Genomic DNA, 21,427 nt, shown 5'->3' with positions numbered 1-21,427 from the left:
CTGGCCACTGAGAAGGGTGGAAGAGGGGCTGGTGGCCACCGAAGTTGGCTCCGTGTGACTTCGTAAGCTACTCCAGGTGACCGCACATGTCCCTGAAGCCGAAAGAAAGGAACGATTTAAGTCCCCCTGCCCCCGCCCCGTGGACCTTGGCATGGACGTGTCCTTTTCTCGCTAACCTTAACTAAGCCACTTAAAAAGAAAGTGAAGGGGGGCACGGGGCCAATCTTTATAGATCGCCATCAAAACCTGACCACAAATGGTTCCAATTTGCCGCAGTGATTAAATCTATGTGAGTTTAAGGGTTTTCATTCAGGTCATTTGCTACTTTGGCATTTCGCTGCATGCCTTGCTGGGGAAACGAACTTAGGAGTCCCCGGGCCAGTGCGAAGATGGAAGAAGGTTACTAAACAAACCCCAAGCAGAGCTTAAGTGGATATAGAAAATAAAGACTCCGAATTCTATATATGGATCTGAGTGTAGAAGGGATTAGAGTCGCCTTTGTGCCTGGTGGGGCGGCCCCGAAGCCCAGCCCGCCGCCTGGGATCAAAGGAACAGCCACCAGTTTGTCAATATGCTAAGCTGGGTGTTTACACAAAAGTATCAGCGCGTGCTTTTGACCACAAAGAGGCTCATATATTCAAAGATTAATTACTTCCAAAACGGAGAGGGCGGGTAAGTCCTGGCCGCCCCAGGGCCTGGCCTCCTTGGGGCTATTTGCTTGGGCCCCGGGGTGAGATGCGTGGCCAAAGGCAGAGAGTTGGGGGCAACTCCAGCGAGCCCCAGACAGAGGCCCATTGCGATACCGGTAAAGTTATCTCAGCACATATGTTTGCTTGGCATTTCACCTCCCCTGAACACACGGGCGGGAATCCACGTGGTCCCAAGCCCTGTGTGTGACACTCCCACTATGGAGGTGGGGGAATCTGTGTTTCCCAAAGTGCCCCCGCCCCAGGTTGACAGCAGAGCCCTGACGTCAGCTTTGGGCTCTGCGAGCAGGTGGCGTCCTGCCCACCCACCCATTCATCTGCTCTGAGAGGGAAAACGGCTTAGCCAGGGGGCCGGGAGCTGCTGTGACATCCACAGTGTGGCTGGCACACCGGCACTCAGGGGCTGCCCCCAGGACTCCGGGAGCTCCTGGCACTGAGAAGGAGCGGAAAATATTTTTGAGGAAAGGTAGGGCAAGTGCAAAAGAAGTCTTTCCCGAACCCCTCACTGGGACCACATAGGTCTGCTCTTCCTATCACTGACGCCACTCTAGACAGTCACTGTAAGCCCTCCCTGGGGAAGCCTGGGGTCTCACAAGAAAACCTTCCGGGTCAAAAGATGGAGGAAAGCAGAATATGCTCTTCTGAGTCCCACTATGGGGTCTCAAAGTTCACTTGCTCGTTCATTCATTCATTCATTCATTCATTCATAACTCTTCAATGAATACTTCCTGAGGACCCACTATGCCCAGACTTGGCTCTGGGCGCAGAGGACCCTATGTGGAATAGAACTGACGAGGTCCATACCTTCAGGAAGCTCGAGGTGTGGCGAGGGCGACCTCATCACCTAGCAGACAGATGTATAACCCGGATAAGGAGAGATAAGGCCAAGAGCCTTCTTAGGAATGGCAGTCAGGCCCTTCTGAGGAGGGACAGGGCAAGTGCTCCAGGCACAGGGAACAGCGAGGGCAAAGGCCTGGAGGCGGGAAGGTCAAGGCACAAGTGTGACGGGCAGGGTACCCCGTGTACAGTGACCAGCCCCGGAGGGCTCCGGCTGGGGGAAGACAGGTCAGACGGACATTTTGGATGAGAACACCCATCTAGCTGGACCGGTGGCCGTCACACTCTGCCCCAGCCATACGGGGCTCTTTGCTGTATCCCAAATGCCCCAAACACATTCCTGCCTCGGAGCCTTTGTACCCACTTTCCCCCTCCAGGTCCCAAAGAGCCACAAGACTTGTCGTCACCCCTCAGGTCCTGTATCCCATGTCTCTCCATGTCAGACAGGCCGTCGCTGACCACATGACCTATAAAAATACACCCCGTCCCCAGAACTTCCTGCCCCCCATTCTGCTGTGCTTCTCTCTGTAGCATTTAGCTGTTATACAGCATACCTATGTTGAAGTGTTTGTCCCAGTCAAATGTAAACATGCCTGGTACATAGTGAGCACTCAATAAATATGTGTCAAACGCACTGAGTGTTGGAGTAGACTCAGCTGGTCAGTTAACCCTCCCAGAACCCCATTTCCCCTTGTGTCAAACAGGCTTCCCAGTACCCACTCCATAGGTGATTCATATCCACTTGTAGTTTACTTATCATTTTATAAATAACATTAATTCTTATTGTTATTACAGTGGTCCCAATTTTTCCTCCTTTGCCCTTCTCCGCCCAGCCCACCCCCATAGTTTGCTCATTAGTAGTGCACTCATTGAGTCATTGTTGAACAACTATTTATTGAGCATCTTCCATATGTCAGGCCCTGTTGCCGCATTTAAATGAGATGATGTATCAAAGTAGCTAATGAAGCGGACGGTTTGTTAGACCTAGCAGATAAAGGCTTAAAGGGACGCACAGGGAAGCTACTGTGAGCCACGAAGATCGCCCAGATGGGCGCCCACAGAGGAGGGCAGCCCGCTGTGTCCCTCACACCAGCGTGGACTTCAGCTCCAGGGCCAGGCCAGATCTTCCCTGTCATCTTGACTGTGCTGCCCACCTGGCCTGCCCCGCGCCCATTCTCCTTCTTTGCCCTGCCCGCCCTGGGCTCATGCGGCTGACCCCAGTGACTGCACACCCAGGTGCCCATGGGCTCTGGCTCCCGACTGGCAGTGGAGCCCCCACAACGATCAGGAAGAGAAGACGACAGAACGTCTGTTCTCTGCTCTCTTCTTGCTTCGGGCAGCGGCCCTGTGTCTCCAAGGCTGCAGCTCCCAGTGGGCAGAGCTCCAACACCCCCTTTCCTCTCCTGGCCTTTCACGCATGCAGGTAGTAACTGGACCCCGGTACCCTGCTGGTCTCTGGGCTGCTGTCCCCCCCTAATCATGCCCTCCCTGTCCCTGAAAGCAGCTCCTTCCCGGAAGGCCTTTGAGCAGCTCAGTTGGAACCTGTTTGCTGCTGGGACTCCGACCAGTGGACCAACCACATCAGTGCAGAGTTCCGAAAACAGTCCTTGCCCCAGTCTGTCCGGGCTGCTATCGCAAAAATCCCGCAGACAGGGCGGCCTATCCATAAAGACATCATCTCTCACAGTGCTGGCGGCTGCAAGTTCGAGGTCAGGGTGTCAGCACGGCCCGGTGAGGACTGTCCTCCCGGTTGCAGACTTCTCGCTGTGTCCTCGCCGTGGCAGGGGGAGCTTGGGGGCTCTGTGGCCCCTTTGACAAGAGCGCAAATCCCCCCTCATGAGAGCACCACCCTTATAACCTGCGCACCTCCCAAAGGCCCCACTTCCTCACACCATCACACTGGGAGTTAGGGTTTCAGCGTAGGAATTTGGAGGACACACCAGCAGTCACAAATATTTTAAAAAAACAATTTATATAGTAGGTATGTAGAGATATGTCCACATGTATCTACCCATGTCATATGCACTCCCTGCCCCTCCCTCCTCGTGTTTGGAAGTGAGCACCGGCGGGACCTCCGACATAGCCCCAAAGCAGCGATGTTCAGCCTTCTTCCTCCCACGGCACACGTGGACTGAAATTCTGTAGTTCACTTTTGATTCATTCACACAGGACAGCTATTGTTGTGTTGGCTGTTGTCATTTTTTTCTTCGAAAATCTCAGGGAAAAGAGACAGTGCCCCTGATGAAACAGTCAGGTAGTAAAAATTCTTGTGGTGCTCTGGTTGAAAATCACTGCCCTAAGAGCTCATCCCCTCACCCGCGCGACCCACCCCGACAGCTCTGCCCCCCTTCCCCTCCCACCAACATGCTGCCCGTAGGATTCCGTGGGCTGGCATTAAGCATACCCACGCACCACGCCCTACAGAGCTTTCTGGGGGTATCCACATGTACCAGCACTCATCGCCTCAGCCCCTCCCTCCCCCGTGGCAACAGCTGCACCCATACCTTGGGATCAAACTGGTCAGTTTCCTTCCAGCTCATGGATTGAAACTTGTCCTTAGGCCTGGAGAGGAGCCAGCTGCGGGCAGGACAAGAGGTAGACTTGCGAAATGCACTGTTGGCCATCCCCTCCCCCCGGGGCGTGGGTGCCAGGGTGCATTCATTCCTTCAACACTTTCACAGGCACGATGCTAGGCTCTGGGGACCCACAGACAAACTGGCCAGACACAGACAGGGGCTTTGGGCAGCTCTGCTGGGGAGAGAAAGTGAGAGAGGAGGGACATGCAAATGCAAGCCAGTTTGCTGAGCCCGCAGTTACGGGCAGGAGGAAATACTCTCGGGGGAACAGCAGGTGCTGTCCATTCCAGAATGGGTGAGACACCCAAGTGCCTTCTGTAGAGAGGGAAAGGCTCTGAGATGGTATTCAAGGACCATCGCCCTCCAGCGATCGGCTGCTAATTGCCGGTCATTGTTCCTAAGTAGGTCAGGGACAGCAAGAGCACCAAAGCTACAGAGAAGGCTGTGAACACGGTTAATTAAAGGACGGTCGGCCTCGGAGACACAGGCTGTTCAACAAGAAAAGTGGGTTGGGTGTCCTCCCTGGTGTCCGGGAAACTGCTTCAGGGTTGCCCCACACCTCTCCCTTGCCTTATCTCCCATTTCCATCAGGTCCGTGATTGCAAAACGGGGAAGGCGTTATCACTCTCATCTGCCCCTGGCATCTGATTATAGATAGGACTGAACAAATCAGTTTGCTGAATGCAGCCCAGTGCCCGGAAGCTCACTTCTGGGTACAGGGTGCCCACTGGCAGGGTGTAGCCCGAAAGACTCACCGGGGCAGTGATCGGGAGGACAGATAAGAAGGGTTGGTTCGGTCACAGCCTATGCAGAAACTCCTGGTGGTCACAGGTTGAGGGGAAATTCCCACCCTCCCACACCGGTTGGGGCAATGCCTCAGGCCATAGCTGGGGAGGACTTGGAAAACAAGGCGAGAGGGTGGCGTGGTCGGCCGCGTGGTTGCGCCTCTAAAGCACTGGAGGCAGAAAGCTGGGTGCAGATAAGAAACAGGCGTCAGTGTCAGGCATCAGCAAATACACAGGCCTCCACCCTGGCCTCTCCTCAACCTCCGAGGCCTCCATAATTTAATTCCCGGAGCAGGTGAAATTTCAAAGGCCATCGAGTGGATCAAGACATACAGTCAGGTGGGTTCTGTAAACCCCCTGGCTTGTTGAGCCAAGGGACGGGAGCGGAGGCAAAACGATATTGACTCAGCAACTGGAGTCAAAAGTAAATAGTGTCAGTGTAAATAATTAGGCTTTTAAAGAGAGCATTTCACACTGGTTCACGGGCACCCCTGGGAGCTGAGAAGGAGAACACGGAATAAACATAAATTGCCGTGGCGCCATCTTTAAAGAGTGAGAAGAGGCACAGAGAGAATGGAGACAGTGGCTGGGGGTCCAAGGACCCCCAGATTTGTCTGCCGATGTTGGGTGCCTGGTACGCCTATGCACGTGTCTGATTTTTGCAGGGTTTGTGACTCTCCGAAGTTGACAAGGGCTGGTCTCTACCAGATCCACAAACGATCACTGCGGTCCCCGGGGTAACAGGCATGTAGGTCCATGGGGGCTGGGGCTGCACTGACCTCGGTCACCGCTGAGTTCCAGGTAACACCGAGCCTGGCCCCAGGGAGGTGCTTCAGAAAGGTCACAGTGAAATCAAGTCAACCCCCAGCAAACAGGCCCCCATGGGGCTGCCCGTCCAACTGCACTGTCCCCCAACATTTCTTGGACAGCTTCAGGGGGCCAAGCCCTTTTCCTCCCCTACCTCATTTTACCCTCCTAGTGACTCTGCAAAGTGGGAACTATTATCCCCATTTTATGGATGCGGAATCCAGCCTTTAGGGAGGCGGACCGACTTGCCCAGACCAACCCAGCTGGTTAGGAGGAGCAGCAGGATTGGAACCCAGAGCCACCTGCTTGAAAGGCTGTAATGGATCATCCCCAGCTGGGGCAGAAGGCAGTACCAGGTGCATTTTCTGAGGAAGCCCTGGTGTCCAAGCCTCAGAGACCACAGGCAAGTCTGTGGCCCCTGGCCCAGGGAAAAAGCCCATCCTTCCCCATTTGACCTGTCACTTTCAGGAGAAGATGGAACGCATTCTCAAGCATACTCTAACGTGGGCTGAAGCAACTCAGGACAGGGCATGAGATTGGAACGTGCCCTGGGGCTTCCCAGAGAGCCACCCCGCGCTCCCGGGAGAGGCCCCAAGCTGATCGTGAGCCACGAGCGAGGCTGTGACTTCCGACTAAAACTGCACAACAGGCTGTGCGTTGCCTCCTAGTGCTGAGGGCCACGCGCTCCTGCTGCGCGCATCCAAAGCCTTCAGCTTGCTGCTCGCAGACTTAACGGGGAACCCGCGGAGCGAGGCCAGGTGTTTGGTTCAGAACCAGATGGGAAAGTGGCCATGACAGTATTTGGTGACTTTGCATCCCACACCACAGGCGGGGGCTTGGGCTCTGCAGGATTCTCTGTGGCTAATGAGCCTCAGGACGCCTGACTTCTCTCTCCTCCTGCCTTCCTCCCCAACACGCTCCCTCCGCATCCCCATGGGGGCTGGGAGGGGGGCGCCTGGCACAAACGGATCTGGAGCTGAACGCCCCGATGGGCAGGACGTGTCACAGGGACGCTGGTCTTGCTGGTCTCACTGTCCAGGCGATGTCGTCTCAGCTCCTGCACAGGCTGGGTGCACGTCTCACCCCTCTGGGGCAGACCCATGCCGAAGTGGGTGTCCACAGACTGGGGCTTTGCAGGAAGAACCGGATGGCATGCTAAATGAGCATTTGCTACATATACATATACATATACATAATTGGTAATTTATTAACGTGACTTGTGGAAGAAACTTTCAGCCTAACTCATATTCGACCCGTGGTTTGAGAGGCAGCCTGCTTCGGGGTCTGGAGCCAGACAGCCTGCGTTTGAATCAGCGTGACCCCAGGCAGGTGACTTCACTGCTCTGTGCCTCGGTTTCCTCATCTGTTACAGGGGGGCAGTAATGGTGGAGAACCTCCCTCAGGAAGTTCGTGCTGACTGAGTTACAGAGTGAAAAAGCCCACAAAAAGCAGTGCCCGGCCTGTTGGAAGTGATCTCTGAGCGATACTTGTTATGACTGTATCACAGCCATTATTGTTCATAACAACCCTAAACTTACGTACATTGAAAAAGTGGTTTGAACATATGTGCACACGTGTGTGCACGTGCATGTGATATGTAATGACCCATGCAGGAAGTGCGGGGTACTGGGAACCTGGGAAGGAGGGATGCGAAGGCTTGTAGCTTGGGAGACACTGGATTTCCCGCTGGTTTTGTCACTCTGCCGTCCTGGGGCTCCCCGAGGAGCTTGCCTGCTGTGCCCACTTTCCCAGCAAGCTCCTCCCCCAGGGCCCTTTCCCAAATGCAGCCAGGCTCCCCAGGTGGCTGCCACCCCACCTGCAGCCTCGAGGCACATGGGGTGGGGAAAAGGGTGCCCATTGTTCCCCAACAAGCTCCCCCAGCTTATCTCTGCTCCCTGCTGGCCCAGCTTCTCTCTGCTGCCTCCTACTAGAAACCTAGAGGGAGCTAGTTGGTGGGTGTGACCTGATTCATCCGACCTGAGATGGCAAGAGATTCATGAAAACTTCAGCACTCCCACACTCTGCCCACAGCTCTGGCCCCAAGGAGGCAGTCTGCGTGCCCAGGTCCCAGGGACACTAGGCCAAGGGCCCCACGCAGTCTTCGGAGAGTCATGGAAAGTCCGCATGCCCACACACCTGGGAACCAGCCCTGCCCTGGTGGGCCCAGGCTCTGCACCTTCAGTGTCCTGGCACAAACTCAGAGAGGTGGCCCCAGCAGCGCCACCACACCCCCTTGAAACACAGAGACCCTTCTGAAAGGAACTTCGAATGGATTCTGTTGTGCACGTCAGTACCAAATGTCCTTGGAGGGGAACCAAGACTCACTTGCTTATCTCGAAGACTGCCTGACAGTGAACTGGGCCCTGGAGAGGCTCCACTGCAGGCAGAGAGATCCAAGCCCTCCTGGAGCACCTGAACTCCCCACCAAATCCTTGTGGGGGCGACCTCCTCGTGGCCGCAACCCCGTGGCTGGTGGCGGTGTCAGGACTGCCATCTGACCCACGCCCAGTGAGACCCCTGCACCCGAGGCTCCCTGGGGAAAGGGAGAGGTGGGAGAGGGTGAGGCAGACCCTGGAGTGTCCCACATTCTTGGGAGCAGCTGAAAGGCTGACTGAGCCCGAGTAGGAGCCTCGACTTAGGATGAGCGAAGTCTTCGGGAAAGTAGTTGAAACAGCATGGACCTGGTGTAGAAATAAACAAACTGAGCACAGGAACTGGAAACAGAACCTCAGAAAGATGTGTTCAGCCCTGACTGGTGTGGCCCAGCTGGTTGGGTGTCATCCCACAAGGCGAAAGGTCGCCAGTTCAATTCCCGGTCAGGGCACATGCCATGTGTTTGCGGTTCAGTCCCAGGTGGGGTACGTAGGAGAAGCAACTGATCGATGTTTCTCTCCCTCCCTCCCCCTCTCTCTAAAATTAAATAAATAACATCTTTTTTAAAAAGATGTATTCACGTGTAGAACACCGTTTCTGGGACTGGGCTGATTGTGGCTTCGCTTACATCAGGTCCCTAGAGTACTTAAATCTGTAGGGACAGAAAGTAGAATGGTGGTCACGGGGGGCTGGGGGAGGGGGATGTTGAATGGGGCAGAGTTGCAGTTTGGGAAGATGGAAAGTTCTGGAGACGGATGGTGGTGATGGCTACACAGCAGTGTGAGGGGATTTAACGCCGCTGAACTGGAGGCTTAAAAAAAGGTTGAGAGGGTAATGTTCAGGCTATGTGTATTTTTAGCACAATTAAAAATAATATTTAAAAGTTATATTTCAGAAAATTGTAGGAACATTAGAGACCCACATGAGGAAACAGTTTCATAATTGCGGGGTAGGGAAGGCCTTCTGCGTCCGCACAGCCTGGAGTCTGGAGCCCACGGGAGACAAGCTTCCCAGCCAGACTGACAGAGGTCACTGAGGCATTTTTTTTCTCGTGACAATCAGGAGAACAAAAGGTCCCTAAATCCCGGCCACCGTCTCAAGGTTGGCCTTGCCATGCGACACCGTTTTATGATTTGTCTATTTTTCCTTTAAACTCTTCTTTGAATCAGCTTAGGCGAGGTGTGCTTTCCATACAAGAAAATGCGTCCATGTTAAGTGTCCATTCCCATGTGACAAACCCTTATACCCATGTAACCATCTCCACAATCACGACAGACCTTTTTCGTCACTCTCCAAGAGTGCTTTCCGGCCCTTCGCGCCCATCCTCCCCCTGACCCAGAGCTCTAGCACCCTGCTCACTGTTGCTACAATTCACCTTCTCCTTTCTTTTCTTAAAGATTTTATTTATTTATTTTTAAAGAGAGGGGATGGGAGGAAGAGAGGGAGAGAAACATCGATGTGAATTGTCTCTTGTGCGCCCCCTACTGGGGACCTGGCCTGTAACCCAGGCATGTGCCTCGACTGGGAATAGAACCAGTGACCCTTGGGTTTGCAGGCTGACACTCAATCCACTGAGCCACACCAGCCAGGGCTTGCCTTTTCTAAGAAAGTCATATAAATGGAATCGAGCCCACAATGTTGTGCTTCTGACTTGTCTCCCTTAACACAAGGCTCCTTGTGCTTTGATATTTTGTTCCTTTTCATCACTGAGTAGTTCCCTTCGTGGCATGACGATGCCACAATTTCTTTATCTACTCACCAGTTGAAAGACATTTGGGATGTTCCCAATTTGGGGCTATCATGATTAACACCACGGTAACATTTGCATATGATAAACATGGATATACATTTTCACTTCTCTTGGGTAAATACCTAGGAATGGAATTGCTGGTTCAGGTGGTAAATGTGTGTTTTAAACTAATATTTAACTTAAATTCATTTCAAAAGAAAGCTTGATGTCGCTACTGTAATTGAAAGGCATAAGTCAAAGCTCGCCATTATAATAAAAACCTCAGGATTTACATACACATATGTTTTTATATGCAAATGCTGTGAGTAGGCAACCTCATGCAAAGCAATGTTCCAACATGCCTGAGAGATACCGCTGCCTGCCAAAGGCGTTGAGCCGTAGGTGAGTCCCAGGGAACTCTCTCGGCCCAAGTGGGGGAATTGGCAGATGTTACCGAGGCTGTAGAGGCTGAGCTGTCTTTGAGGGGTGGACTGACTGTAAGTCAACGTTACTTAGTGTCCGGCAGGTATGCCACCTGTAATCACCGCGCGTGCGTCAGGGAGCAGGAAGAGGGCATGACAGACATAGGCAACCAGTGATCTGGCTCCCTCTGTGGTCAAGGAGAAAGCTCTTCTGGCTACGTGTGCCTATTTATTTAACAAGAAATTGTCAAGTGCTTATCACAGGCCATCGTTGCTATCCCACATGCTTTACTACTGTGAGCCATTTAACAACAGACGGCGTAGAACCACTTTTATGAGAAGCAAAGGGACAGAAGAGCACACTTGGTTGATCCTGATGGGAATAAAGTTTTGGAGCCAGCCTCGTAACATTCCTTGTAACACGCGTGTGAGGCAGTGCAGTCCCCACTCAAACCAGAAGACGTGGTCAACGATGAGCCTGGCCACGAAGCTCGAGGGGCCCCTGAAAGCCTTGCCCTGAGAGGCTCACATGCCAAGCCTAGCAGAACAGCAAGGACATGGAGGTGGGGGTGGGGGGAGGGGATGAGGCAAACTGCTTCCATAAAAGGCCAGATGGTACAGTTTTAGGCTTCGTGGGCCACGTGGTCTCTGTTGCGACCACGCAGCCCTGCCACTGTAGCCGGAGAGCAGCCACAGGTCACGTGTGCATGATCGGGCATGGCTGTGTTCCAACTAGACTGTACTTCCTGACCCAGGCAGCAGGCCAGACGCAGCCCGTGGGCCATAGTTTGTTGATGTCACCCCTGGTCTCGGATAAGTGGCTTTAAAGAAGGTGAAAGGCACAGGGAGGTGGGATACAGAGCAGGGAAAAGGGCAGAGGGGAGGACATGAGCAGCCTGTGTCTGGGGAAAGAGGAAGAGCCGGGCTGCCTGGAGGGGGCACCTCCCCTGTGCGTGGGTCCTCCCCACAGGCCTGGGAGAGAGGGAGGAAGGTCCCAGCATCCTGTTCTACAGATACAGAGCAGAGGCTCGGGGGGTAAGCAACCTCTCCAGGTGGGGCCCCAGGTGGGGACCCCAGGTCACATCGCCCGATTCTGAGCCCAGCCATGCTGGTTCCCTACCACACCAGACGATAACCTAGGCATGCCAGAGGACCGAGCAGACTGTCCAGCCTCTACCTCCGCAACGCCCCAGCATGGAGCTTCATCCAGAGGCCACTCCACCCACTGTCTGTCGCCCAGACTAGGAATTGGATTAAATGGCCGTCCCAGGCCACACCAGGCTGCCAGCCTGGGCCTGCACCTTCCTCCCCAGCTCCGTTAGATGAAAGGGGAGCGTGCCTCGCCCTACAGAGGAGGTGCACGCATTAACAAACACCAGTGCCTCTGGTGCCCACGATAGCACCGCGAGATCCAAGGCAACGCTGGTATTTATTTATCTGGTGTTTTCTTTCAGATCTAGCAATGTGACAATAACACGTGTCACTGTCAGCCCCGGCCCTGCTGGCAACACCTTGAAAACTATGTGGAGATTCAGAAAATAAACAGCCGTCGCTCTGATTCCAGCGATAAAATACCAGTGTAAGGAGAGCCTCCTGGGATCCACAATCTGGAATTGTCAGGGGATGAGAATTGTCTGTCTTTTTGATAAAAGATGTCAGCTCCCCTTCTGGGTTTTAAACAGAAAGAAACACTTCTGATTATGAGACTGCTTGTGTGTCGTGAAGTCTGTTGAAAGAACCAGTGTGTGCAATGAATGTGTTTCCCTTGCCCATCAATGTCCTTAAAATTTCCTTATCAAGAAGAAAATTCAGCCAAATCAGAGTTACAGAAAGTACACAACTCGAGGGCCTTGTTTTTCTCTGAGCACTTGGCTTCCTGAAGGCTGACGTTCCCTGATTACTATTCAGCTCCAAACGCCTTCAAAGACTGCTCCAGAATCGGCAATTATTACTTTTTTTTAAGGCTTAGGACTAATTAGCCTCATGAAAGATTGTTTTGTTGTTTGCGGTCTGTGGTTGTTATATGGCTTGTTTTGTGTTGAAAAATGCTGCCACGGCTTTTTTTTTTTTTTTTTTTTTCCTTTCTCCACTGAAATTCAACAGGGGGAAAAAATAGCCCAATTAGGAATCATCAGTGGACTGCCTCACACATAACAAGCCGCGAATAAATAAATATTTATAGAGTGAGTGAATGAATATCAAACAGCCTCACATCCTAGAACAGACGAGGGATCCAAAACACAAATTTAAATAGCCATCCATACCTGCTGATTAAAGGAAGCCAGAGGATCAGTCTTATTAACACCAGTCAAACTCAGCGGATCTTTAGGGCACTGTGGAAGATCACTCATTCATTCAGCAAACCTTCAGGGAGTGTCCACCCTGCTCCAGGACGCCTGCTACATGCTGGGAGTACAGAGGACAGGCCCTGTACGCCACAGGCCCTGACTGCTGGGAGCTCAATTCTATCGGGAGGAAAGCAGACAAAATGCAAGTGTATAATAGACTAAGGAGAGACTTTTAGTTTTAACTAACTGTTGTGATCTAAATTAAGAAGAGGTTAACCAGCTGTGGCTAGGGAGGTCTGGAAGGCCACTTTGAGGAGGTATCACTTAGTCTGAGCCTTCAGGTAGGGTAAAGCACTAGCCACAGGAAATTGTAGATGTTTGCAGAATATGAAGTAAATGTTACTGAGAAGGTATCAGTTCCCTACAGCTGCCGTAACAAAGTAGCGCAAACTTCATAGCTTGAGACAACAGAAATGTATTCCCTCATATTTTGGAGGCCAGAAGTCTAAAATTAGCATTAGACTGAGGTTAAGGTGTTGGCAAGACCACACTTCCTCCGGAGGCTGTTGAGGAGGACCAGCTCTGGAGGCTGCCGGCATCCCTTGGCTTGGGGCTGCATCCCTTTGAGCTCTGCCTCAGTCTTCACATGGCCACCTCCTCTGTTTGCTTCTCCCCCTCTGAACCCTCACCAGGAGCAACTTCAATGTGCATACTTCTGCCAACAGCCTGATGAAAACAACGTGGGCATTTTCTCTCCTGTGCCTCAAAATTCTTCCAGCTTTTCCCCATTATTCGATTCCAAAGCCACATTTTTAGGTCTTTGCTATAGGAGCACTCTGCTTCCTCGTCGCTAGCTGAAAAATCTCTTCAATTAATCAAGTCGTTTGTAGCAAAATCAGGCTTGTCGATCTGGCCTGCTCAGAGGCAGGTCATGCTGCAGCATTTTGGAGGCCTTGTGAGGTGTCCTTTAGCGCTGGCGTCTTTTTTATTTTAACCGCTTCGTTTGGGGATACCCCTGCAGTGTATTGTCCTCCAGTACTTTCCAAAACAAATAGTACTCCCTGTAATTCTGTCTTTTCTGGATGGCGCTAGGGTCATTAGTGTGAACTTCAGTTGCTACAGGACAGCAAAGCTTACTCTAAAGGCTCACCCTAGATGTTCCCAACCTACTAGGTTTTGTGCCTCACACTGGCAGTCTCCCCACATTGCTTAGAGGATGGACTCTCTCCCCACTTAGGTTTTCTCCTAGGCTCCATGCACCCAGGTCTTGACCCCTTGACCTCTGTGCCCTTGCTGGCAGCTCCACCACGAAGAGGTGAGACGGGGTCACTGTGACCTTTGCCAAACTCAAACAGGTATGTCACTGCCCTTCCTCCACGTTCACCCTCCTTCCTCATCTGCGTGCTTAAAATCATTTAGTGGTTTCTCACTGTGATGAAAACCAACCTTTGCCACGGCCTCAGCATGACTACAAGGCCCAGCCTCGTGAGGGCCCTGCTGGCTTCTCCAGGGCCATTCCCACAGCCTGTGCTCCTGCCAGCCCAGCCTTTGCATACCCTCATATCTACTGTGCCTCCACCTGCCCCTGGGCCTTTGCACCTGCCACTCCCTCTGCCAGAAATGTTCTTCTTTCCCCATCTCTCTTGTTTGGTGAGCTCTTCTCATGCTCCCAGTCTCAGCCCCACTGTCTCTTTCCTGGGGAAGCTTCTTCTGACTGCTGACCAGGTCTTTTTTCCCTGCAGGCTCCCAAAGCCTGTGCTGGGTCGCTTTCCTTTGTAGCTCTCATCACAGATGAACAAATGTGCATTTAATCGTGTGATAATATAACCATCTCCCCTCCCCCCAGCCTAGACCGTTTGCTACTGAGGGGCTGTATCTGTTTCAGTTTGGTTGCTGCTGCATCCTTGTTGAATGAGTGAGTGAATGAATGAATGAATGACCTGCTGAAGTCCTAGATCAATAGTGGCAAACGATGACCTCCAAAGAGCATTGCCTTTATCGACTTTGTGAGAAAGCGAATCACCTTCCTTTCAGAAGTCTCTCTGTTTCTAGGGAACGCCGGGCCCCACCTGTGCTCCATATCAGCCTCCTACAACCCACACACACTGGCCTGGCCTGGGCAGGCCTAGGCTTGTCATTCTGCAAGAAAGAGATCAGACTCCTGCCCCAGCACCCTCTCCGAGCCCCGGTTCCCTGGAGTCCCTGGTCCCCGGGGGCAGAGGGGAAGGTGGTCCCATTGACCAGATTCCTTGTCCCCCAGGAGGGGGTACCTAGCTCCACACACTGTCTGACAAGATGGGGTGCTCCAGCCATGCTCCAGGGGAAGACAGGAGCCAAAGACTCTCAGCCTGCTCACCCAGCAGCAGCAAAGGAGTGGGCGGCACAGTCACTGGCTCTCTGGAAGCGGGTCCCTCCAGCCACCGACAAGGATGAGTCACCTTCCCACAGCACAATCTGATCAGGCCCCAAGGACCATCCCCCAAAAGCGAAAGGGAAGGGTTTGACCTTGTGCATAGGACAGCACTGTTGGAGGGACACAGGACGTCCACAGCAGCAGCCATCAGACACGGACTCCAGATGGTGGCTGCCTGGGTCCTAGCGCAGTGGCCCCAATGCATTTCTTTAACCTCCTGTGCCTTAGTTTCCTCATCTGGAAAATGGGCCTCTGGAAACAGCTCCCATCTCATAGTGTTGCTGGGAGTATTAAATGGTTGATACGGGCAAAGTGCCGGGGCCAGACATCCAGCAGAGGCGCCATGGCGCTGTGACATCAGCTGCTACCATTATTGTCAGCTCTGACTGCTCTTGGTGGCGTCGACAAGCTGTAAATTCCTCTCCCGTAAGCGTCAGAATGGCCAGGGCGTAAGGCAAGTGGATCAATCCGATTTTCCAGCTTGGGGGACGATCCCCGTGCACACCCATTTTCAAACACTGCACTACTTGTATTTTATGAATTACACACAGGCTAGACGGAACTGGACGCTGACCTCTCTGGCGTGTCCGAAGGATGATTCAGACCCTACAGGGTCTCTGAAGGGCTGCAGGTGCCCGTGGCGCCGACGCGGGCAGCACAGGGTGACGTTAACGTGGCAGGCGCTGGACCCAGGCGCCTCTGGGGTCAACGGCTACCATGTGCTTGCTTCACTGCACTTGTCTTTGGACTGTTCCGTCCTCATTTGGAAAGTGGGAACAATACCGGCATTTTTGTCAGAGGGCCATTGTGAGGCTTTAATAAGATAATTGACTTAAAAGCAGTAGCCTATGTCCTGGCGCAGCGTAAGGGCTTGGTAAGTGTTTGCTTCTGTTTGTGAGGACTGGACAGAATCCAACTCTGTGGGGCACAGGGTCCACCCTCAGTGGTTGAAGACATGGGGGATGCAGGCCGGACCTATTGCGTTTCTACACTAACCCCAGAAGCTCTCGTTTTTCTGCCACTCATCTTGCTCATAAAAACCGAGAACCCAAAGGACATCCCGTGACGGGAGACGGCTTGCTGGTTGGGTTGTGGGTCAGCCGGAGCTGCCAGTGTTGGAGCAAGTCAACAGGCTTTGGACCGAACCGCAGCCCCACCTGGCCCCTGTAGAAGGGACTTGTCATTTTGTTTGGAGCAGGACGGTGGGTTCACCTTCTGCTCTCGCATCTAATTCCAGCCACAGGGTAGACCAGCTGCCAGCCCCAGACTGGCCCAGCAGCCATCTTCACGAGAAGCCATTTCATAAATTCAAGCAGGGCACGTCTCCTCCACAATTTATGTGGCTGAAGAAGTTCCTGGGAGTGCACGAGCTCAGTTCGTCACTGTGCTTTCTTCCGCTTGCCGCTGTAATTGTATAAACACGCCAGAGGTTGGATGAAACTTCTGCCCCATCGAGCGGCCGGTGGCCCACTTACAGAGTGCGTGTGGCTCTTTCGAAGCAGGGTGTTGCCCTCCCGAAGCTGGTGGTGGACTCTGCCCACCCAGCAGCCTGCCACAATTAGGCTGCTGCTCCCAGAGTGTGGCCTCAGGTCCCAGCGCCTGGACCACGGCAAGCAGGGAGGAGCAGGGAGGAAGGAGGCTGCCAAGGTGGGTCTCTTCCGATCCTGGGCTAAGTCCAGAAAACCCACATCATATCCTCTCCCAGATCGGCTCTGTCTTTGGGACTAAGCAGAAGGGCAAATGGCAGGCTCGGGGACTCAGAGCTCTGTCCCTTCGGGGTCCAGGGGACTCCTATCTGGTTCATGCCCAAGACCCTTTCAGTGCCTGGTTTATTAAGAGGCCGTGGTGTGTCTGTTGGGCTGGCCCCCGGGTGCCGATGATGATAAATCGGAGGCGAGCATCACAGGTGGCGGAGATCTGGGAGCTAGCTGACGGGGAACGGCGTAGCAAAGTGAAACCAGTGTGTCTGCATTGAGTTCTGGGAGTGTGACTTTGGGGGATTTTCTTTTTATTTATCTTGAATTCCCTTCCCTTGGATTTAAACCCTCAGCCTCCTCTAGGTTCGCGCTAACATTTCAACCTATAAATTTAATTTTAATAAAGGAGGTGTCTAGCAGGGAGATAAAATGTTCTGTAAGACAGAAAACTCCTCATCGCTTCTCAGCCTTTCGGCTGAGATCAAGTGAAGACAGAAAACTTCTGTCCCTGCCCCCCGCCCCCCATCTTTCACACATTGTGTCTCAAGCCACAGATGTTTCCTCTGCCACCTTATCGGGGTGCTGAAAAGAAATCCAATAGCCAGGCTTTCAAATTTTCCGCCACAGAAACAAAAGACAACAGGAGGGGAGAGAGGCCTTGCTTCCTTTGGAGCTGGGGTAGAGCTGGGGGAAACAGAACGAGCCAGGTGCCCTGGGGGAGCTGGGGAGCTAATGCAGCGACTCCTGTTACCCTGGCTCACCCCTCACCCGCAGCTGAAAGGCATTCAAGTGATAAATGCTCCACCCACCTGTTGGGGGAGCCTGCTAATGCCACCCTGATGTCACGTTCGTAAAGATCTTCCAGGGCTCCGGTTACAGGCTGTGCAGGCAGAGTGTGCGGAGCTGCCTTCCCAGACCTCTGCCTGGCCCCACTTGTTGGCAATTTCCACCGGCCCCCGATGTTAACTGCACACACCTTGTCCAGGGCCCAGCGCCCTTTCTGCCACATCCAGGAATCCCCCACCGGAGAACAAGCTCTCCCGCCCCACCCCATCCCAGCATGTCCAATGTGACTTAATCCTCAACGCACTTTATTTAGGATTTTAACTTTAACGCACACAGTAGAACCTCTCGCAACGCTCACCCGCCCAGGTGCATGAACCACGTCCCTGACTGCATCACGAGTCACCCAGACCTCGGGTGTCTGAGGCAGCCTTCACCCCACCCCAGCCATTCACTGCATCGTCCTGACCCCGAAACCTAAATGTGTCCCCGTGTGTCCCCTCCTTCTCTGGCTATTGCCACTGCCTTAGTTCACATGCTCACCTCTCATTAGACTCCGGCATGAGCAAATGCTTTATTTTAATAGTTAGATGTTTATATTATGTGTAATTGAAAATAAATTGCTTTTCTATTTATATGAGTAATGTCGAGCTTTCTTTTCGAATAAGTGTATCTAAATCCAGAAGTGATCCACTGAATGTGTTGAATGGTACACAGGAGAGCCCGCCTATCTGGGGTGCAGATTGGGCAAACTGGTTGGGAGCACAGGCCTGGGTCTGAGACCCAGCTCTGCAGTTTCCTCGCTGTGTGACCTTGGGCAAGATCCTTAACCTCTCTGTCCCTCCCAGGGTTTCGGTGAGGATTCATCACACGGGTGAGTGCTGCATAGTGCTCCTGCATCCCCCTTGGGGGACTCCAGACTATCGCACGGGGCTCCCCTGTGCCTCCTGGGGTGATGTCCCTAAAAGCTGATGTTTTCTAAATGCATGTCCCTACTGCAAAACCTCCCGTTGCCTGCAGGATGAAGTCCGAACCTCGCCCAAGTCCTCCACGTCTGCCTCCAGCCAATTTCAGCATCTTCCTCTTCGTCAGCTATTTGTCACCTGCACTCAGTAGGCTGCCAAAGTCAGACTCCTCACTGCACCCCGAGCGCCCTTCACTCCTTCCTGCCTCCATGCGTCTGCCCACGCGGCGCCCTCTGCCAGGCGCGCTGTTCTTCCAGCTCGTCCATTGGGCAAACCCCACTCCACTTTCAAGGCTTGTGTTCTTAGGACGTTCGCCTCTTTCCAACCAGACACTGTGGGGACCCCGGAAATGAGTGCTGAGATAGCAAGGACCTCTGTATCTCTTACCATCCGCTGTGTCCTAAGCAGGCATTGGCACCTTGGGGCTGCACAAAATGTGCCTTCCGTGTCCCGTGTCCCCCTTCCTCTCATGTGTTCTCTGCGCTCCTCTCTCCTTTCCTCCGAGCTCCCAACCACCACCAGCTCAACACCCACAAAAACCACACGCACACCCTTCCCTCCTTCCCCTCATTCCCCTCTCAAACCCTTGACATTGAGAAGGGTGGTTCTCACAGATAACTTCAGGCAGGAATGGCACCGAGGTCTTAATTATCATGCTAAATTATCTCATCCACGAACATAGCTGCCCCAGAGCACAGGGACAAAAGTCTGAGACCATGTAATGCCTCCGTGGGGAAGACCACCACTGTAGACAGCCCGGGTCTGCCCAGAGCCCGCCCAGGTGGAGAGGGGTGGAGAGACGCCCCTGTGTTTCCAAGCCCGGCCAGCATGGGTGGTGGACGCTCTGGGCCTCTGTGGAGCTCTGCATGGCGAGTCCCCTCTCTCCTCCTGTTCGAGAGTCTGAGAACCATCCATGCAGCCTTTTCACGTGCCAAGGCTTAGCCCAGGGCCCTGAAGAAAGCAGTTGGGCTCCTACAAGGAATCTCACAGTGCAGATCGGGGTGGGAACAGGGGTAGCAAAGCTTCTTTCTCTGGCAGACACCCCCCCCCCACCTTGTTAGTCCTGAGAAGAGCGAGAACCACATCTCCTACTGAGCCCATAGGGGTGGTAGGAGATGTGGCCTGTGGTAGCCGCCACCGCCCCAGACTTCACGTCCTGCCTCTTGTCCCCTCTGCTTACTACAGACTCTCAGTGAGGCCCCGTGACCCCGGGGTCGAGGTCGTGAGCTCTGTGGCAGGAACACTGGGCATAGGCCCTGACTCCCAGGACCCGCAGAGATTTCAGGAAAATAAGAGATTTCTCTGACATCTGGAATTGAGGAAGGTTTCTTGCATGTGAAGCTAGCCTGGCTGTATTGAGGGGCCGGCACCATCCTGGGGAAAAGCAAGGCCAGAGGCCTCGGACCCCCAGCCCTGGCTCTTTTCCAACCCCTAGGCCCCATGCTGAACTCCAAGGCCCTCTGACAGCCGCCGACTCCACTAGGGCCTGGCCCTCCTGGGGCCAGTCATCCCCCGGGAACTGGCACCAGCCCCAGGAGAGGGCGCAGCTGTGAAAGAAGCTAATGTTACAGGTAATTTTGGCAATTAAGACTCATGTTCAATTAAACGGATTTATATCATGTTACTTGAGAGGCCCAGCGACCTGGGGTGGGTCCCAAGTAGAACTGAGCACAGACAACTCTCCCCAGTCTTTCCTGTCCAGAAACGCCTTCCCCACGCCCTGCCGGGAGCTCACGGCAGAAGAGGGCCGGGCTGGAGGCTTGGCGGCCCCGCTCCCCACACCTCTGTACACAGCTGGGCAGGGCGTCTGCTCTGCATTCTCTCCTTCGAATCTGTACAACACTTGGAGAACGCTCCCCATTTCACAGATGAGGAAACTGAGTCCAAGAGAGCTGAGGGCTCTTACTCCAAGACACTCCTAAGATAACTCAAACCCAGAGACTGTGATTTCAGGTCTATAATTCTCTCCAGTACACCAGTTGTGAACATTTTTTTGTTCTGTTTCATTTTGTTTTTTGCTTTATCCATGTGCCAGCTGTACCATTATTTAATATTTGTCTTTAAATTGACTCGCCTGTAAAAACTTAAGATACCTTAGGCTGGCAGACATATTCAGGAAACCACGATGAAGATATATAAACTACGTATGTTTGCTTATATGCCCACATAATTCTGGAATAAACAGACCAGCTTCATTCTGTGTACCACCCGGGAGTCTCCTGTGTCTGGCCAGGGCTCCACATTTGTGTCTCACCTTGGAAACGCCGCCCAATGCCACGCTGCTCTGTTGGGGCGTGTGTCTGGGAGGCCGGCCCCCTGGCTGGGGCAAAGGGTGTGAGACTATAAGCCCTGGCGTCAGGCAGACCTGAAGACCAATCCTGCTCCTGCCACTTACCTGTTTTCTGCACTTGGCCAAACCTCTTGGTCTCTGAGCCTCAGTTTCCACGTCTGTAAAAAGAGTACCTCCTTGTTGGGCTGCTGGGACGACTGATGAGATAATGCACAAAACGAGCTTGGCCTTGGGCAGCTCTCATGATGTGCCATGGCCTCTGGAAAGGAGAGGAAGCAGGGCACTGCCTGGTTCCCACCTACAAGAGGTCAGGGCAGGGTTCAAGTGCCTGATGGTCCATAAGGGCCGATGTTCACACCTCTGGGCCAATGGGCCCTCCAGGTTAGGGATGCAGTCTTGCAGTCACACTGCCTCGGGCTCAGGCCGCCGCTTGGCTACACTGTGAGCTCAGTCCATGTGGGAATAGTAAGGATGCCTGATCAGCCGGTCTGTCCCCGCAACCCAGATGTACCTGTATAAGACTGAGAAAGGAGTCACAGCGGCAGAGACACTTGGGGTCACTGCCTGGCCTGCAGAATCCCCTAAATAAGCCAGGGCACACCTCCCTGGGCTTCGCAGGAAGCTGAACCCCCACATATGCTTAGGAGTAGGGGTTTAGATGGGGTCACACTATGACATTGCTTGTGGTTATATGCACGTGTGTCCTTGCAGGTCCCTTCCTCCCTAAATAAGTAAATAAGTAAAAACTTATGCTT

General features: G+C 53.3%; 1 long non-coding RNA gene across 1 annotated transcript; it reads right to left on the bottom strand.

Moving 5' to 3' along the window:
• Positions 1 to 3,584: 3,584 nt before the first annotated feature.
• LOC123478792 (uncharacterized) lies at positions 3,585 to 20,936 on the bottom strand. The gene is made up of 3 exons (XR_006654127.3): positions 20,778 to 20,936; positions 4,049 to 4,121; positions 3,585 to 3,782 (listed from the first exon to the last, which is right to left on the bottom strand). It is a non-coding gene; the product is annotated as an uncharacterized lncRNA (long non-coding RNA).
• Between the last annotated feature and the right edge of the window lie 491 nt (positions 20,937 to 21,427).

Source organism: Desmodus rotundus, chromosome 12 (assembly GCF_022682495.2).
Source record: "Desmodus rotundus isolate HL8 chromosome 12, HLdesRot8A.1, whole genome shotgun sequence".
NCBI classification, from domain to species: Eukaryota; Metazoa; Chordata; class Mammalia; order Chiroptera; family Phyllostomidae; genus Desmodus; species Desmodus rotundus.
The sequence above is the reverse complement of the archived record's forward strand: the minus strand, read 5'-3'. Positions and strand labels throughout refer to the sequence as shown.